The sequence below is a fragment of the Centropristis striata genome, chromosome 15 (assembly GCF_030273125.1).
Source record: "Centropristis striata isolate RG_2023a ecotype Rhode Island chromosome 15, C.striata_1.0, whole genome shotgun sequence".
Taxonomy (NCBI): Eukaryota; Metazoa; Chordata; class Actinopteri; order Perciformes; family Serranidae; genus Centropristis; species Centropristis striata.
The window spans coordinates 532,002-543,229 of NC_081531.1; the positions used below are offsets into that span (position 1 = coordinate 532,002).

General features: G+C 43.7%; 1 pseudogene; it reads left to right on the forward strand.

Moving 5' to 3' along the window:
* The first annotated feature begins 3,488 nt into the window (after positions 1-3,488).
* Positions 3,489-11,228, forward strand: part of LOC131987022 (transcription factor COE1-A-like) — a 68,187-nt pseudogene continuing 60,447 nt past the window's right edge.

Consider the following 11,228-nt stretch of genomic DNA (forward strand, 5'->3'; position numbering starts at 1 on the left):
CAGCTCCACCACCTCACCAGCTCCACCAGCTCCACCACCTCACCACCTCCACCACCTCACCACCTCACCACCTCACCAGCTCCACCACCTCACCACCTCACCAGCTCCACCACCTCACCAGCTCCACCACCTCACCAGCTCCACCAGCTCCACCACCTCACCACCTCCACCAGCTCCACCACCTCACCAGCTCCACCACCTCACCACCTCCACCACCTCACCAGCTCCACCAGCTCCACCACCTCACCAGCTCCACCACCTCCACCACCTCCACCACCTCCACCACCTCACCAGCTCCACCAGCTCCACCACCTCACCACCTCCACCACCTCACCAGCTCCACCAGCTCCACCACCTCACCAGCTCCACCACCTCACCAGCTCCACCACCTCCACCACCTCACCAGCTCCACCAGCTCCACCACCTCACCACCTCCACCACCTCACCAGCTCCACCAGCTCCACCACCTCACCACCTCCACCACCTCACCAGCTCCACCAGCTCCACCACCTCACCAGCTCCACCACCTCACCAGCTCCACCACCTCCACCACCTCCACCACCTCACCAGCTCCACCACCTCACCACCTCCACCACCTCACCAGCTCCACCACCTCCACCAGCTCCACCACCTCACCACCTCCACCACCTCCACCAGCTCCACCACCTCACCACCTCCACCACCTCACCAGCTCCACCAGCTCCACCACCTCCACCACCTCACCAGCTCCACCACCTCACCACCTCCACCAGCTCCACCACCTCACCACCTCCACCACCTCACCACCTCACCAGCTCCACCACCTCACCACCTCCACCAGCTCCACCACCTCACCACCTCCACCAGCTCCACCAGCTCCACCACCTCCACCAGCTCCACGACCTCACCAGCTCCACCACCTCACCACCTCCACCAGCTCCACCACCTCACCAGCTCCACCACCTCACCAGCTCCACCAGCTCCACCAGCTCCTCCAGCTCCACCACCTCACCAGCTCCACCAGCTCCACCACCTCCACCAGCTCCACCACCTCACCACCTCCACCACCTCACCACCTCCACCACCTCACCAGCTCCACCACCTCACCACCTCCACCAGCTCCTCCTCCACCACCTCCACCACCTCACCACCTCCACCACCTCACCAGCTCCACCACCTCACCACCTCCACCACCTCACCACCTCCACCACCTCACCACCTCCACCACCTCACCAGCTCCACCACCTCACCACCTCCACCACCTCACCACCTCCACCACCTCACCAGCTCCACCACCTCACCACCTCCACCACCTCACCACCTCCACCACCTCACCAGCTCCACCTCCTCACCAGCTCCACCAGCTCCACCAGCTCCTCCAGCTCCACCAGCTCCACCTCAACACTCCCCACTATTAGTTAGTGTTCACACTTCATATTTATCAGCAGTTTGAAACATATTAATAAGAATAATAATAATCATAAATAGAGAAACATGAAAATCAGACTGATATGAATATTAACCAGTTTTATTTACATTAATCTAGAATGGATCTTTTCTCCACCAGCTTTATTTTTTATATTCCACTTATTTTTATTCTTATTCTTATTTTTTTTTGAATCCTCTATTTTTAACTTAATTTTTATATTTTATTCTACTTGATTTCATAATCGTATTCCCTTTATTTATTTATGATACTCATTTTTATTCTTATACTTCTTATTGTTTTATTGCTCTTTTTATTATCTCATTCCCTTTAAATAATTTATTCCACTTTCTGTAACTTGTTTTTATTATTCTTAATGATTTTATTCTTATACTTCTTTATATTTTATTTATTTCTCATTCTCTTTTTCCCGCCACCAGAGGGCGCTGGAGACCGACACACACACACACACACACACACACACACACGGGCACAGAGGCGTGTGTGTGTGTGTGTGTGTGTGTGTGTGTGTGTGTGTGTGTGTGTTCTTTATTATTTCATCTCTTTAATATTTCCAACATGCTGTTAGAACGAGTCTAAATTAAATATTAAATATTTTTATATTTGACGTGTTTGAGCTTTAAATCTACATTTTTAAACAGATTTTATTTGTTCATCACATCATAACAGATATGTTTTAATCATAAATCATATTCTTTATATTTTATCTTATACTTTTTGTTATTCTTTATATTTTTCCCTAATTTTTACTTCTTATTCTTATTCCCATTTTTATTCCACATATTCTTATACTTTTTTAATTATTCATAATTTCGCTTGTTTAAAAACAGTTTTGCATGAAGAATTTTCAACTTTTGAAAGCTATTTTTGGATTAAAACATTTTAAATTTGCAGCGTTTTGCAGAAAATAATAATAATAATAATAATAATAATAATAATAATAATAATAATAATATAAAACTGGAACATCAAGACTTTAATTCTGCAGGACCAGGACCTGGACCAGGACCAGGATCCGGATCCTCCGGGACTCCGGGTCTGCAGCTCCACCTGTCAATCATCAGCAGCAGAGACCTTTTGATCCGGATCGATCCGGATCGATGCTCCTGTCGGAGTTTTATGAGTTAATATTTATTCTGAAACCATCCGGAGCCTCAAGAATCTGGATCAACAATTATCTTTAATTATGTTTATTCATTGTTTATTCTCAGCTAATTATTGTTATTGTCTTGTTTTGTTTGTGTGCTGAGGCCTCGAGGAGACAATGAGACATGAAATATGACTTTATGATCATAAAACTATAAGCGGAGGGCTAAATATAACACACACACACACACACACACACACACACACACACACACACACACACTAAGCAGCTGTCTGTAATAATCTGCTCACACATTTTATTTTGAAGGAAACCGGGATTTTTTGGGTTAAACTGAACATTAAATGTTATATTTATGACTTAAAATATCAGAAATTCGCCGTTTTTTTCATGCATTTAATCTGACAAATTAACAAATTTCTTTTTAATTTAATATTTTCATAATAAAAGATGATGAAACTTTATTAAACCCGCAAAAAGCTGCAGAGAAAAATTAATAAATGTTCCTGCGATTAAAGAGAAAAATCACTTTAACCAGGACTGAGAGGGTCCGGGACCAGGACCGGGACTAGGACCCAGCCCCGGTCCTGGTCCCAGTCCTAGTTCAGGTCCCTGTCCCGGTCCTGGTCCCTGTCCTGGTCCCGGTCCCGGTCCCGGACCCTCTCAGTCCTGGTTAAAGTGATTTTTCCTTTAATCGCAGGAACATTTATTTCTTTTCTGTCCGGGACAGAAACCAGGACAGGGACCGGGACTACATGGACCGGGACTAGACCAGGGACCGGGACCAGGACAGGGGGACAGTATCCTGCGGGGGGACCCGGAGCTCCGCTGCTCGAGGCGGACTGACTCTGACTGACTGGTCTTTGTTTGGGGGCGTCTCCAGTCCTCCTGGTCCCCTCCCTCTAGTCCCGCCCCCCCTGTCCCCCCGGACTGGAGGAGAGAGAGAGAGGAGGAGGAGGAGGAGGAGGAGGAGGAGGAGAGAGTCCTGTGGGAGCGTCACGGAGCGGATCCTCCTCAGAGCGGAGCGGCTCAGACTCAGACCAGGAGCTCGGAGCTCAGGGACCTCAGAGACTAGAGAGACTAGAGAGACGTGATGGTTCCATGTGGGCTCCTCTCCGCCTGACACCTCAGACCTGGACCCGGACCTCCCAGACCCGGACCTCCCCAGACCCGGACCTCCCCAGACCCGGACCTCCCCACGCTCCTTCTGGAGCGGAAAGTGAGCTTCACTGCCCCGGAGAGAACCAGGATCCACTATAGGATCTACCCCAGTAGGATCTAGTCCAGTAGGATCTAGTCCAGTAGGATCTAGTCCAGTACCAGGCGGCTCCAGCGGAGAGAGGAGCAGGACTACAGGGGGGACAGGACAAGTGCACCAGGAGCAGGAGGAGCAGGAGCAGGACCAGGACCGGGAGCCACGGAGGGGTCGGTGATGTTCGGGATCCAGGAGAGCATCCAGCGGGGGGGCAGCAGCCTGAAGGAAGAGCCTCTGGGGGGCATGAACGCGGTCCGGAGCTGGATGCAGGGCGGCGGGGTGCTGGACGCCAACACGGCCGCGCAGAGGTGAGCAGAGGCGGGCAGCAGGACCCGGCAGGACCCGGGACCTCCGGGAGGAGCGGGACTCACTCACCGGGACCAGCGGGACTAGCGGGACTAGAGGGACTAGAGGGACCTGCAGCCACGTGGATCATGAAGCTGCTGGAGGATTTATTGATTAGAAGAGTTTTTAATCTGATTCCAGTTTCATCTGGAGAGAAACAAGCTGCTGCAGCGCAGAGCCTCATCATCATCATACTATTAATAATAATAATAATAATAATACTATTATTATTATTATTATTATTAATAATAATAATAATGATAATAATAATTGTAGGAGTCGCTCTGGGTTGAAATGTGATCAATAAAACGTGTAAACATGAAGAAACAAAACTCTAAATGTGGAGAATAAAAACATGAAGTGATCTGGTTTCATCTCCACATCCTGCTTTATTATCAATAAATCTCCCTCTATTATAATAGTAATAATAATAATAATAGTAATAATAATAATAGTAATAATAATAATATTAATAATAGTAATAATAATGATAATAATAATAATAACCAGTCTCTCTCTCTCCGCAGCGGAATGTTTCTCTCTTTTTACTCATTTTGCTCTTTTTTCTTCTTCATCATTTTGTTTCTTTTTTGGTCACATTCTAGTTTTACTGTCAATAAAACATCCTCTATAATAATGATGATGATGATAATAATAATAATAATAATAATAATAATAATATAATATTGTCTCCTCTGGTCCTGACCGTCTCGTCTCGTGTCTCTAGACTGTTTCTGTCTCTTTTTTTAGTCACATTCCAGTTTTACTGTCAATAAAACATCCTCTATAATAATGATGATGATGATGATGATAATGATAATAATAATAATTATAATAGTAATAATAATAATAATAATAATAATAATAATAATAATAGTAATAATAATAATAGTAATAGTGTGAGTATTGTCTCCGTGCCGCTCCTCTGGTTCTCTGGTTCTCTGGTTCTCTGGTTCTCTGGTTCTTGTTGGTTCTGTGTCCCTGTGGTTCTAACCCGGTCCCCCCTGTGTGTCTGTAGCGGACTGGGTCTGGCCCGGGCCCACTTCGAGAAGCAGCCTCCGTCCAACCTGCGGAAGTCCAACTTCTTCCACTTCGTGCTGGCTCTGTATGACCGGGGGGGCCAGCCGGTGGAGGTGGAGCGGAGCAGCTTCCTGGGCTTCATCGAGAAGGACAAGGTCCCTTATTAATATTATTATTATTATTATTAATATTATTATTATTATTATTATTATTATTATTAATAGTATTACTGAAGGAGAAGGTCCGTTTATTAATGTTATTAATATTAATTATTATTATTATTACTGAAGGAGAAGGTCCGTTATTATTATTATTCATATTAATAATAATAATTATTACTGAAGGGCTCCGCGGCTCGGCGCGGCCTCTGTCTTGTTTATAATATTAATAAAACACTTTATTATTGTTGTTTGTATGTTTAGACTGGTGATATGTGACGGATCATAAATCAGATGTAAATAGTTGTTATTGTTGTGCAGCGTGTTATTATATTCTATATTTCCTGTCGGGGTTTATTATTATAAGGCGTCATAATGAGAGAGAGTTTAAGAGCCACAATAACAGAAAGATGACATAAATCTCTTCATTACCTCTGATTATGATTATTACAATCAGCTGCTCTGTGATGATGACACAAAGAGAATGAGCTGCTCTGTGTTCAACAGGAGAGCAGCGGAGAGAAGACCAACAACGGGATCCACTACCGGCTGCAGCTGCTCTACAGCAACGGTCCATATTACACTATTATATTATTATATTATTATATATAGATATATTATATATTATCATCTTCTATATTCCATCCTGCCTCTATTAAAACATGTTTAAATACCATGTTGGTATATTTTTCACCTATATGACCTGATAATAATAATAATAGATTTTTTATTCTGACTTACTGGATCAACATTTAGAACCAAAAAGAAACAAAGAAAAACCAACATAAATGTGATCTTGTGATTGTGTGTGATCCTGTCATCAACTCTGGTTTTATTCTAGTGGGACTCTGTTTGATTTGGCTCTTTGTGTTTAGTGGAACAATTTGTGTCTTTTTGTGTCTTTTTTAGTCTCTCCTAGTGTCTGTAGTGTCTCTAGTGTCTCTAGTGTCTCTAGTCTCTCCTAGTGTCTCTAGTGTCTCTAGTGTCTGTAGTGTCTCTAGTGTCTCTAGTGTCTCTAGTCTCTCCTAGTCTCTCCTAGTGTCTCTAGTGTCTCTAGTCTCTCCTAGTGTCTCTAGTGTCTCTAGTGTCTGTAGTGTCTCTAGTGTCTCTAGTGTCTCTAGTGTCTCTAGTCTCTCCTAGTGTCTCTAGTGTCTCTAGTGTCTCTAGTCTCTCCTAGTGTCTCTAGTGTCTCTAGTGTCTCTAGTGTCTCTAGTGTCTCTAGTGTCTCCTCTGGTCTAGTGATGAAGCTGATCTCTGGTTGTCTTTTGTTCCAACAGGAATCAGAACAGAGCAGGACTTCTATGTTCGACTCATCGACTCCATGACTAAACAGGTAACACACACACACACACACACCCTCCCAGCTCTCCTGTTACCTGTCTGTGTGTGTGTGTGTGTGTGTGTGTGTGTGTGTGTGTGTGACAGTGATCTCTTTCTCTCTGCACATGTTACTGTGTGTGATACTGTGGGTGGGTGTTTCCACATTGTGTGTGTCTGTGCCCCCGCCCACGCACACACACACACACACACACACACACACACACACACACACTGTAACACACACACACACACACACACACACACACACACACACACACACACACACACACACACACACCCAGCCAGCAGCCTGTGTGTCTGCAGGCGTTCCTCTCAGTAGAAGTGCAGATATAACAGCACCTCTGGGACTCTGATCTCTGTTGGTGCTGCTGCTGCTAATGTGGGAGACTTTGTGTGTGTGTGTGTGTGTGTGTGTGTGTGTGTGTGTGTGTGTATGTGTGTGTGTGTGTGTGTGTGTGTGTGTGTGTTTGTTCTCACTGTTTCTCTGATAAAAATTCACAATTAGGACTCAATTTTTAGTTTTTCTACAAGAAACAGAGTGTGTGAGCTGCAGGCAACATGCTGAGTGTGTGTGTGTGTGTGTGTGTGTGTGGCAGGCCTGAGGGACCACACTGTTCCCTAATAACACAGTTTAGCTTCAGCTTGGTGGGGTCACACACACACACACTGTACAAGCACACACACACACACACACACACACACACACACACACACACACACGCACACGTTGTGGTGCTCTCTGACGTCTGAAAAATGAAATGAAACGTCTGATTTTATTATTTTATTTCATTATTTTTAGCCGACAAAAACAGTTTAAAAAGGAAAAATTACCACGAGACGCTGTGGAGGCAGGTGTGTGTGTGTGTGTGTGTGTGTGTGTGTACAGTGTCTGTGTGTGTGTGTGTGTGTGTGTGTGTGTGTGTGTGTGTGTGGAGGAATGGAACATTAACAGGTGGTCGAACCAAAACAGCCGTGTGGTCGGATCAGTTTGGACAGTGATGTCATCACACACACACACACACACACACACACACACACACACAGACACACACACAGACACACACACAGACACACACACACATTGTTCCAGCCGTCTGACTGAAGGTTTTATTGTGATGGAACAAAAACTAAAATCAACAGTCAAAGTTCAGCAGCTTTTTAACAAGTTTACATTATTTGATAATAAAATAAATGAATGAAACATCAGAAGCGTTCCTGTCCTGTCAGCAGATCTCCTCCAGGAGGAAAAGATGTTTTCATGTTTTTAGTGATGTTTTGTGGCGTTAAATATCAAATCTGTTTCCTTAGAAAAGTCTGTAAAACAGTGTTTCAATATGGCCGCCTGGAGGTCATGTGACTAATTAAAGCGTTTCTATTGGTTCCCTTTCCTCTTCACTCTCTTTTAAAGTATCACATCACTCAGAAACATGACTTGGAGAAATCTGACGGGACAAACATGGGGCAACATCATCACCAGAGTGTAGAGGGAGAGGTAAAACTGTCAAAAAATAAATTTGAAAACTGCGCTCCAGGCCGCAAATTCCACTCTACAGAAATAATTTATACATAGAAACGTAGGAAAATTAGTCTTCTCCCTCACAATCCTCTGGTAAAGCTGTCAGAGTTATAGTTTGGGCGTAGGACGCACAGATGATCCACCAACACCACCAACAGCCTCATTGGCTCCCATATTAAAAACACAGGGAGATTTCTGAAAAAGGGAGATGGAACAGTTTTTTTAGATCGCTCTAACAAAGCTATTTTTTCATTTTTCTTAAAAAAAAACATATGTAGACGTTCAGGAAGAACTCAGGACGCTCAAAGTGAAGTCGGATCAATGATAGGTATTATGGTTTTACCAAAAATTCCAGTCTGTCCACCTCTGGCTGCTGTCACTGTTCCGGTACATTCTACAGCGGCAGTTAATGTTGAGGTTAAAGGTCACAGGTTGCTGTATAAATAAATCCTTGTAAAGGAATGCTTGTTGTAGGTGTGCTCCTTGTATATTATATAGTATCATAACATTACTAGTATTAATTGTTATAAATCTCTGAAGAATCTCATCATAGTGTACACACACCGGCAGTAGTGGCCCTTTCACTATTTACCCAGAGGACATTTTCTAGTTATTAGTAATAATAAACTAATTCTAAGGTATTTGTGGTTCATTAGATTAGATATTTTTACTGGTTTTAAAAGTCTTGACAAGACACATTTTATTGTTCCATTGGCAGATAATTTAGATATTTTTAACGTAATTTTTGTAGTTTTTTCTTCTTTGTTAGAGGCTGTTTCATATTTTAATATTATAATATATAATATATATTTTAATATTAAAATATATATATTATAACATATAATATATATTTTAATATCTTCTCTGTCAGAAACATTCAGTCGCTAAAGGAGGAACAACGTAACGTAACGGGTTAAAAAGGTTCAATACTGCTGCAGCACACACGCTCTGGAGTGTGTGTGTGTGTGTGTGTGTGTGTGTGTGTGTGTGTGTGTGTGTGTGTGTGAGTGTGTGTGTGTGTGTGTGTGTGTTAAACGTCTCAGTGGATCAGTGACTCTATCAGGAGGAAGAGTGTTCTCGGCTGCACGGCGACTTGTTTACACGCTGCACATGTCACACTGCTTCAAAGGAGGAGGAGAGGAGGAGGAGGAGGTGGAGGAGAGGAGGAGGAGGAGGAGAGGAGGAGGAGGAGGAGGAGGAGGAGGAGGAGAGGAAGTCTGTAGCAGCGAGGTGATGGAGGATGAAGGTGATGGAGGATGAAGAGGAACGTGGGCGGGTTTTATTTTCTCTCTGCAGATGATTGACAGCTCATCATAAAGACATAAACAGCTGCAGAAACAATAAAAACAATCAGAGATCAATAATGTAAACAATCAAGAGAAATGATTCAATTTGTTGAGTTATTGGTCATAAAACAGAGAAATTAATTCATAAAAAGGAAATATATGATGCCAATGAAATGCATTAAAAGACTAAAAAAGCAGATGAAATTCATTCAATAAATAAATAAAATGACGGAGCAATTAAAACTAAGACAAAAAGCCTCCTCAATATAATAATATAAGTCAATAAAATAAAAAAAAACATTTAAAAAAATAGACAAAATAAATTAAAATTAGAGAACAAACCCATAACAATTATAAAAATGTTCTTAAAAATGTGAAAGAAATTGCAGGACAATCAGAGAGTTAAAGGTAATAAAAGAGAGAAATAATTTGATAAAAGATAAATTAACAGATAAAACGACATAAATATAATAACATAAGTCGATAAAATAATAATAATAAATATGTATATATATATATAAATGTATTTATTTATTTATTTTAACAGACAAAAGTGATTAAAATGAAAGAGAACAAATCCATACATTTTTTTTAAATGTTCTTTAAAAAATTGAGAGAAATTGCAGAGCTGTCAGCAGAGTTCCTGGTAGTCAAAGAGAGATAAATAATTAGATAAAAAGGAAATATATGATGACAATAAAATAAATAAAAAATAATTTTATTGTTCTGCTGTTTGTTTATGATGAATTCAGTCACTTATTGTTTGAGTTTTGATGGAAAACAAACCTGAAATCTAAAGTGTTGCTGCTGATTTAAACAGACTCTAATAACTCAGGAACTAAAATAAACCCGTCTGCGCTGCGCGACACTCTTCAGCGTCCCCCTGGAAACACTTCCTGTTGCTGCTCTTCTTCTCTGGAAGTTCTCTCTTGATGAAGGAACTTCTTTTTCTTCTCTCCTCTTTATTTGCTTTGAGCTCTCAGGGTCACCGTACTCTTCCCTCCTCCTCCTCCTCCTCCTCCTGCTCCTCCTGCTGCTCCTCCTGCTCCTGCTGCTCCTGCTGCTCCTGCTGCTGCTCACAGACCTGAGGGGAGAGGACAGACCCTCACAGGTTTAACAGAGTCTAGTTCAGGTTTCTGCTGGAGGACAGACAGACCCAGTTCTGTTCCTGGAGATTAATCTGCCGCCTCGCCGTGTCAATGTTTCCGTCTGCGTGAGAACAAAAGAGCAGAAGAGGAGGAGGAGGAGGAGGAGGAGGAGGGGGGGGGGGGGGTGGGGGAGGAGGAGCAGGAGGAGGAGGAGGAGGAGGAGGAGGAGGACTGATACATGTTGGTCCACAGAGGAAACAAGTTCAGAGGAAAGTTCAAACCAGAACCACAGAGGAACGTTCTGCAGGCTCCACATGGCTCCGTACGGTTCCTGCAGCTGGAACATGGAAAACTATAAGTGACAGGGGCCCCGGGCCCCGGGACGAACGGGGGGCTCCAGTTCCAGAAAACACACCGGGGGGTCCTGGAGACTATGGGCTGCTCAGAGAGAAGGAACCTCTGGAGGTCCTACAGATGAGGCTTCAGCTCCTGCAGGGGCCCCACATGGAGCATGCAGACCCTGGGGCCCCACATGGAGCATGCACACCCTGGGGCCCCACATGGAGCATGCACGCCCTGGGGCCCCACATGGAGCATGCACACCCTGGGGCCCCACATGGAGCATGCACACCCTGGGGCCCCGTGTGGACTTTGTGTCTTTTTTTGCTCATTTTGTGTCTCTTTTATA